The sequence below is a fragment of the Delphinapterus leucas genome, chromosome 12 (assembly GCF_059928025.1).
Source record: "Delphinapterus leucas isolate spDelLeu-1000000601 "Yukka" chromosome 12, BTC_Dleu_Yukka2, whole genome shotgun sequence".
NCBI lineage: Eukaryota > Metazoa > Chordata > Mammalia > Artiodactyla > Monodontidae > Delphinapterus > Delphinapterus leucas.
Window position 1 is genome coordinate 32630031 of NC_143140.1, and position 9272 is coordinate 32639302.

Genomic DNA, 9272 nt, shown 5'->3' on the forward strand with positions numbered 1-9272 from the left:
ACTAACTTCACAGTGGAGAAACCTGACAAACACTACCTCAGCCAGGTGATCAAGGTCAACATCAATAGCGCTAAATCGTGTTGATAGTATGTATTATTGATATAGTATGATGACAATGGCACTTTACCTCTGTGGTCTTCCTCCTAAAAGCCCATAACTCCAATCTCATCATTAGAAAAACATCAGACAAATTCCAGTAGAAGGGCATTCTACAAAATGCCTGACTAATACTCCACAAAACTGTCAAGGTCATCAAAACTAGCAAATTCTGAGGAACTGTCACAGCCAAAAGGAGTCTAAAGAGACATGACAACTAAATGCACTGTAGTATCCTGGATGGTGCCCTGGAACAGAAAAAGAACCTTAGGTAAAACTAAGGGACTCCAAATGATATGGACTTTAGTTAACAATAAGGTCAAGATTGGTTCATTAGGTGTAACAAATGTATCATGATAACATAAGATGTTAATAATATGTGAAACTGGATATGGGGTGCGTGGGAATTCTCTGTACTATCTTCTCAATTTTTCTTTAAATCTAAACTGTCGTAAAAAATAAAGTCTACTAAAAAAAAAGAAAGAAACCCACTCCTAAGCATAAGAAAAGACACTACAATTATTCTAATTTTTAAAAAGTGAAACAAGGATTATACCACATGCTTTTGAGTTCTCAATGCTTTTCTACTTTGGGGAGCTCCCCCCCTCCAAATATTCCAGCAATACAGGAACATTCTCATCTGTTCCAGTCAAAAATAGTAACTTTCAAAAATGGTGAAAATCAGTCACTTCCAGTCGGCTTGACTGTCAACACAACAAGAAAACACAGCAGGTTAGAATTAGAATCTCTCTTTCTCCACCTTGAGTGTGTGAAAAATATACCCGTCTTTATTTTCCATAGTAATCTTGGGTGTTTTTATCTAGACATGTTTTAGCTGTGTAAGATAAACGAAGGGTGGCAGAAAATAAAGGCTTTAAGTTTAGTTGCACATCAAATAGTCCCCAGACATAGTCATTAATAACAAGATGCTTGAAGTTTAATCAACCGTAAGTTGCACTTCTATTTTTTTTTTCATTGTAAGGATATGTTTTACAAAATCTACTTAGAATAAGAAGAAATGGTTAAAAAATAAAATCAGTTTAAAACATTTAAGAAAAAAAGACTTAAAAAATAATATGTGGCTTGACACTTAACATCAATTGTTAAGTTAAAAACAATGTTAATAAGTTATTAATTATCAGTAACTGATAGAGTGATAAAATAAGCTATTAAAGAAATTTACTGCATATTAATCTTTAGATAAAATACAACATATTTTCAGCAATCCATTTTCTTATTATTCTAATAACATACAAGCTAAGAGGCTTTTCAGGAGCCATAACTGTATAGATATTCAATTACATTATTTTAAAGAGGAAGCTGAGGTAAATTGCTCCTTATGTCTCCTTTCTCTGACTGCATCCAAAGTCTATGCATTTTGAGGCCCAATTCTCCATCCACTTAATCCACAATTATTTGTTTAAATGCTCTAGCATTAATTGAATTCCTAAGCTCTTACAGCTTGTAGCAGTCATCCTGGAAATTGCTATGCCTTATTAGGTATTATATCGTATAGCACTATTTTAATTTTTAGAAATTATATCACTTTTTAGCCAATTGTAAATTCTCAGAAGATCAGAACCATGTGAAATACTTCTTTGATCTAGCTTCTATTACCTAATAAAGTGCCAAACACATACTGGGCATTATAGAAATACTTTCTGATTAATGAAATGATGTGATCTAATCTACTCATTGAAGGAAGAATTTGTAAACATCAGTGTTTAGTAATATATTGGCTTTATCTAAAAATAAATCATGTTTGAAAATGTTTTGCTAAGTTCCTTAATGGAATATCTTCTCTTTTTATTTTAGCAAAATTCAAATCATGTTTGAATATTTTCTTATCATTTTAACATAGAAAAGTTTATCATATAAATAAGATGTTGCATTTAAAGAACATACTTCTTTTTGATGAACAAGTTAAATATTAACAAAAACAACTATGTAACAGACAATAAATAAAACCTTTATATAGACTATGTTCTCTGACAATTATGCAATAAAATTAGAAATCAATAGTAAAAGGAGTAAAAATATTCATGTCTCTGATCACCACGTTCCAGTAAAGGTAGATTATTTTTACCAAACCTCCTACTAGAAACAACTAAAAATAAAGGATAAAGTAAAAGAATAATCTTCATAAAGGCAGCACAAATCTGATGAAATATTAAGGAATTCCCAGCCTGCAATCTAAGAACAGGAGGGGAAAGGAAGATTCTAATCCACCCTGCCATAAGGCATTTGCTCTGGCTAAACCTAGCTATGGCCTGGAAGGACCCCGAAAAGCCTAGGGACACCCATGGTGAGGACTTTGATTCGTGAGCCTACGATGTTGATTTGTGACACTAAAGGCTACACGGTTAGAGTAAGGTGAACCTAAAGTAAACCCTCTGTCACTTTGCAAGGGAGTAGGGAAGGACTCCATCCTTGAGTGCCTGTAAACACATGTAACCGTCATAGTGTTATAGAGCTCCACTTGTCTTTGTTGGGAATGTCCCCAAATAATCACAAACTGTAATTTAGTTTAACATGATCCTGAACTGTTAGTGCCAGTGAGCTCTGGGAAGGAATGAATGTACTCCTTCTGGAGGACACCATCTCTATTTTGCCCTTTCTTGAGAGAATGCTCCCAAGAAAAATTTTATGATAAACTGAAAAATAACCAAGCTGGCAAGATAATAAGGCAACATGTATAAAGTTTATCAGAAACAACAGAAAACAGAAGCAGAACAAAAAACTTCAGAAAATTAACTTAGATGCAGAGCATTAAAAAAAAAAAAGGAAGAGAAACAGAAAAAAAAGAAAAATAGGCTTACTTCATTATTAGAATAAAAATAAGCTTGGCAGAATCAGCATGTAATAGGAAATTATTTTTTAAATTAATGCATACAGTATTGAGAGATCATTACAGTAACTGGGGTGAAAAATATAACAACTGAAATTTGAAACTCAGTGAATGAGTGTGGCAGCAGATCAGCCACAAAAAGAGAGAATTAGTAAAATGGAAGTGGAGGCAAAAGAATTCTGAAAGTAGTGCAGAGAGAAAAAAAATGGTAGGAAACATAAGAAAGAGTTTAAGAGGTACAGATGAAAAGTTAGAAGGTCTAAAATACATTTAATTTGCATTCCAAGGTATGGGGGTACAAGTGCAGGGTACAAGAGTAGAGAGGACCAAGGGCACAGAGAGAAAAGCTCTGAGCCAAGGAGCAAGGCTTTGTATTTATTCCCAGTATCAGGGGCATGACAGTGACTTGTGACTCAATGAAACAAACTCCTGATGTTTTCACCTCATCCAAAGCCTTATCTAGGGTAGCAAGGTCATTATTACTGACCCCATCAATTTTGAGGTTTCCTATCTCAGCAGTCACATTGCTTTCTGGGTTGGCTCATGAGGTCTGTATGACTGATTTGGGTTTGCACAGTGGCAACTATTTTTAGGAGTCCATCTTTTTTTTTTTAATTGAAGTGTAGTTAATTTACAATGTTGTGTTAGTTTTAAGTGTACTGCAAAGTTATTCAGTTATATATATATTTAAATATATATAAATATATATTATATATTTTATATAAATACATATAATATATATATACGTATAATATATATACATATATTCTTTTTCAGATTTAGGAATCCATCTTAACTCTTGGCATCTGCTGTTATTACAAGAAAATAGCTAAAGTTTTCTCCGTAGGAAGAGTGACTTCGCTATTTTTCCCTTCATATAAAAGTTTTTTAATCCCAGGAAAGTCTAGCCTTGCAATATTCACATGATTTCTTTTGTTTTTCTAGTACCATTTTAACACTCTCTCTCTGTTACTCTTGCCCACTAAGCTTTAAGTTGGGCTGTCTCTGCTCTAGGAAGTTTTCCAGGTTTGCAAGGCTGATTGAATTAGTTTATCTACATTCCTTTGAGTCGGTTTCTTATTTTCTGATGGGTCACCTTTATCAGCATTATTAACTCAATCTTCACCGTAAGAGGCCAAACACCAGCCAATGCTCCATCTATAATTTCCCATGGGAATTGATCTCTCTCATGGATTTCTTCTGAAAGTGCCAAAGCTCTCTTACAGCAGCCAAGATCCACTGCAAAAAAAAAAAACCCTGATGCCAAATGAATTTAAGTTTGGCATCATAGACTGTAGGAGGGGCTGAGCTGTAAGAAGGCTAGGCTGTTACCATCCTTCTTAACAAGCCTTATGTGCCTGGTCCCCTCATCTCCCAAGCAAACCAGCCAAGATTCAAATGATTTGCTCGGTTTTGCAACAGAGGTCATGAATATCCCTTGTTTCACCTGTGTGGGTGCACATCTCTATAACTGTTTTCTTAGAGGGTCAGAAACATCTGCCCTCTGCCACCCTCAAACAAATCTTAGTCTCAGTTGTTACAATGGGAAAGACCTGAGGCTGACTGCCAGGTTGGTAAGGAAGTCCTCCCCCAACCCCAGCTGAGAAGACAGTGGGCAACACCCAGACAGTGTTTGGGCATCTATCTGTATTTGAACCTTCTTCCTGGTACTCTTCTTGCAACCACCTCTCCAGTTCTTCCTCATCAACAGGCAATAAAGCAGAGGACCATTTATTGCCCAGTTGACCATACGATTTTGTCAACATGTCACTACTGAGTCCCATGAATTTTATTCAAATCCCATTAGTTAGCCCACAAGGTCCATGTCTTTCCTCTTCCAAAAGGCCAGATCCCTGTAAGCATATCACCTAAGTTGCCAAAAACCATCAACAAATCGCTGAGAGGTCAGCTAGTCTGCCAAGCTTCATGGATGCTGGCAGATGACACAAGGCAGAGATCAAAGGTGAGTTTATTGCAAATGCAGTACCAAAGTATCAGCATTTATACCATTTTTCTGAGCTCCAGTTCTTACAAGGTGACATGAATTTGGGCCATATGGTGACATGAATTGGGCCTTGTATGACAGGAGAAGGGCTCTGAGCTTCGGGAACCTAAATATTTTACACTGGACAGTGAGCACAGATGCCCTTTTTTCTAGAAAGAAATGACCATCTCTATCTTCCAGGGCTGTAAGCACACCTGTTACTTGCTTCAGAGGGAGACATTAACTCTACCATCCAAGTCTATTCTCTATAAAAATATCATTTAAAAGATCATCTGGGGAGGGCTTCCCTGGTGGCACAGTGGTTGAGAACCTGCCTGCCAATGCAGGGGACACGGGTTCAAACCCTGGTCCAGCAAGATCCCACATGCCGCACAGCACCTAAGCCCATGGGCCACAACTACTGAGCCTGAGCTCTAGAGACCATGAGCCACAACTACGGAGCCAGCATGCCTAAAGCCCGTGCTCTGCAACAAGAGAAGCCACCACAATGAGAAGCCCGCGCACCGCAACAAAGAGTAGTCCCCGCTGGCCGCAGCTAGAGAAAGCCCACGCGCAGCAACGAAGACCCAACACAGCCAAAAAATAAATAAATAGATAAAAGATCATTTGGAACAAAGGGCAGTCAGTGCCCCTGCTTGCAAGATGTACAGAAAAAAAAAAAAAGAGAAACCCATGTAGAATTATCTCCCAATATATCACAAGTTAAAGAAGAAAATTTCAGGAATAAATTGTTTTACTCCATTAATTTTTACCACCAGAGAGCTGTTGTACCACTCTTTCTGTTAGAATTATTTGGTGGTACCCTGAATCACATGCACTTAACTATAACATGCAATGTGCATGTATGTTTTTTCATATTTTTTTCAAAAAAAAAAAAAGCTTGAAGCCCCTTTTGGAATGAAGGTTCTTCAGAGGTGGCTAAATAGTATCCATTATCTAAATCAAATATTTTAAAAAGGGAAGGGAAGGAGAAAGTAGAAGAATAGTATAATGAGGTGGGGGTGGGGCGGGCCCTGCGCTGTGGCGGGAAAGTGGCGGGAAAGCTCCTCCCGGAGCCTGGGGCGCTGGAGGCGCCGCCGCGGACGCAGCTGACGCAGTTTCTGGCCGAGAAGCTGGTCACCATTATCCCGAACTTCAGTCCGGACGAGATCTTCTAACTGGGGGCGACCTGGGGCTCTTCCACCCTGACTCACCAGTAGAGGTGGCCCTGTGGCTGGCGATCGACCCGACACCAAGATGGATGCGTTGGCTGCTTCCTCGCGAGTGGAGGGAGGTGGGAAAGTTGGAGAAGATGAGGAATCAGGAAGGAAAAGGAAGAAACGTTTCCCTCTACGCCTAGCCCTTAGTCCGGGGAACTTACCAAACTCCTGTTAAATCAGGCTTCGGACAACATCCCCAAGGCGCATGAGATCCGGACCCCGATGGAAGACGCGCAGGACAGTGGCGTAGCCAAGCTCCCGTGTGTGCTGACGCCTTCGTGACACAGCAGGCGGCCCGCGCCAGGCTGGATAACTTGACCTCGATGCAGGTCAACACCCGTGGGGCTTTCCTCCCACCAGCGCTCGATCCTGTGGACAAACTCCGCACAGACCTGCAGCCTTCACACAGCGCCCAGTCTCGAGACTTCCAGGCAGAGACGGGTTTGTGGAGGCCCGTGTCTGGGGCAGGAGGTCCGCCAGCGGTGTGTGAGCGCTCAGGACGCGGTCGAGGGACGCCCATTCCTGGGAGTTCTTGAACCGCTTTTGAACGTCTGAAAAAAAGTGCAGTGGAACAAGGAATGGATTTATAACATTGTTAGACAGCAACGGGCTTGTGGTGACTTTCTGTAATTCCACATCTGTATCTTGGAGCCAGCTGTCCTTTTACAAAGGAAAGAAAAAAACTTTGGCAAAATAAGTGGTTTTCCCCGGCGGAACCTCCGGTCTCCTGATCAGAACTGCCATGCGCAGGTGAGTGTTCCGTGACTTCACGTGTTGCTTTTAAAAGATGGAAGTATAGCAGGAGTGCGGAAGTGGCTAGGCCTTTTTTTTTTTTTCTTTCCTTTTTTGTTTCCTTCTTGAACCTGATCCCTTGGGCTAAATTTAGAGTCTCCTACAAAGGTGGTTCATCCAGAGAAAGAGAGCCATTGAGTGGGTAGTGACGGTGACCCATGTTTATCATCTAAGCCCTGATACACAATAAAGATGGAATCAAGGCAAATCTCTGTTGGGTTTTCCTGCCTAACTGCCACGTGAAAGGAGCAAGCCAGGGGGCTAGAATGACTTGTTAGACCAAACTGAGAGGTTTAGCAGGCAGCTGGAAACTTTAGACCAACACTCTGGATGTCTCTTGTTCTCTTTGCTACTTTTGGGTAAGGTCTAAAGGGTTGCTTAGCACCAAGAGGAAAGTCGGGGAAAAATTAATTCCATGTTATCAAGTGTGTGAGTGAAGACATGATGCTGGGGGAAAAGTGGGACCTGTGACATGGTTCTTGATGGACTGAGGCAAAAGACTGTTAGAGGCAGCAGAGGCTCAGTTAAGGGCAATTTTTTTTTTTTTTTGCCCTAGGAGGAAAAGTTTCATCTGTAGCATTTTGGAATTGCTAAGTTCCTTACAGAAAGTATATTACTGAGAGAGGAAATGCTTGTCTAGTCATGCGATGAGTAGGTTCAGTAACCAGCTGGTTTTGGACGGTAGCACCATTGGTGAAAAGCAGAAGCATGCCATCTCGAGGGTTTTTTAAAGAGCCTATGTGCATGTCAGCTGAGCCTAAAGAATATCTACTGGGATTTTCCCTTCAGTGTTTAAAGTCCAAACTTACTCAAGCTACACGAGCACTATTTCTCCGTTCCACATTGGTACCCAGATGTTCCTCTAACAAACAGCTGATGGTTATCATTTGAACACTGAAGGGCCAGACATGAAGGGATTAGGACCTAGAAGACCTGGTCTCCACCGTTTAAGAGATGACAGGACTTGCTTTTTCATCTCACCCTTATGTGGAATCCTTCAGATTTAACCTGGGGAATCTTCTAGAGTGAAACCACAAGTTTTTGTGGAGGTTGAGGAGACCTGCATGTCTCAGATCTCACCCTGAAACACTTTTTTTACAATCTGTCTGAGGTATAATCGAATCTGTCTTTACACTTTACCTGTAAATCTCTGTAATTGTTGAGCTTTTATTTTTATTTTTGACTTCATTATAACATAAAAAAAGATTTTTCTCTTAATAGTATTATGAAATGACTGCAAGTAAAAACGTTAAACAATACAGAGATATGAATGATGGAAGAAAGTGAACACTCAGTTAGATTGGCACAATGGAGTGAGAACCAGAAATCACAGAGCAAGAATACGTTTTGGCTTTGCAGCTAAAGTAGATTTTGGCAGAATTCGATTTATTACTCTGAAGTGTTCCTGTCTTTTGAAAATAAATATTGAGGATGATTCTGTAGTGTGGACTGATACAAAGGAAGTCAAATAAATTGGGAAAAAAGTAGAGATATCTCAATTTTAAGTTTAAGAGAGGCAGTATTAAAATAGTACAAACAAACAAAGGGACAATGTGCATATTGTAAGGCTAGTCTTCTTTGGGGAAAAGAATACGTGAAAAGAAAGGTGAAAAAAAACCTCTCTTTTTACTACTGGACATTTTAAAAACTAAATAACTTTATGTGACTAAAATAACCTTAACAAAGAAACTCATATACTTAAAATTTGCATGAATTTAGATTAACCTGACAACTTTAGATTCAGAAAAGTATTAAGGGCCATCACTCTGGTTGTATTCTTTTCTTCCCTTTATTTATTTATTTTTTAATTGAAGTATAGTTGATTTACAATGTTGTATTAGTTTCAGGTGAACAGCAAAGTGATTCAGTTATATACATATATGTATATAAAAATCTATTATTTTCAGATTCTTTTCCATTATAGGTTATTACAAGATATTGAATATAGTTCCCTGTGCTATACAGTACGTCCTTGTTGTTTACCTATTTTATATATAGTAGTGTGTATATGTCAATCCCAAACTCCTAATTTATCCCTTCCCCTTTCCCCTTTGGTAACCATAAGTTTGTCTTCTATGTCTGAGTGTCTGTTTCTGTTTTTTAAATAAGTTCATTTGTATCATTTTTATAGATTCCACATATAAGTGTATAATATGATATTTGTCTTTGTTTGACTTAACTTCACTTGGTTTATCTTTGTATCTGAGCTCTGAGTAATATGAAATGACAGAGTGACAGAGACAAAAAAAAGACGGAGGAAGAAGAGGAGGGGGAAGTGGAAGAGGGGGACGAAGGAAGGGAAAAAGAAGACAAACAGAATAAAGGAATAAAA

The 9272-nt window shown here is 39.0% G+C and overlaps 1 pseudogene; it reads left to right on the forward strand.

Moving 5' to 3' along the window:
* Nucleotides 1-2361: 2361 nt before the first annotated feature.
* Nucleotides 2362-6684, forward strand: LOC111168076 (DNA replication complex GINS protein PSF2 pseudogene; annotated as a pseudogene).
* The last annotated feature ends 2588 nt before the right edge of the window (nt 6685-9272 follow it).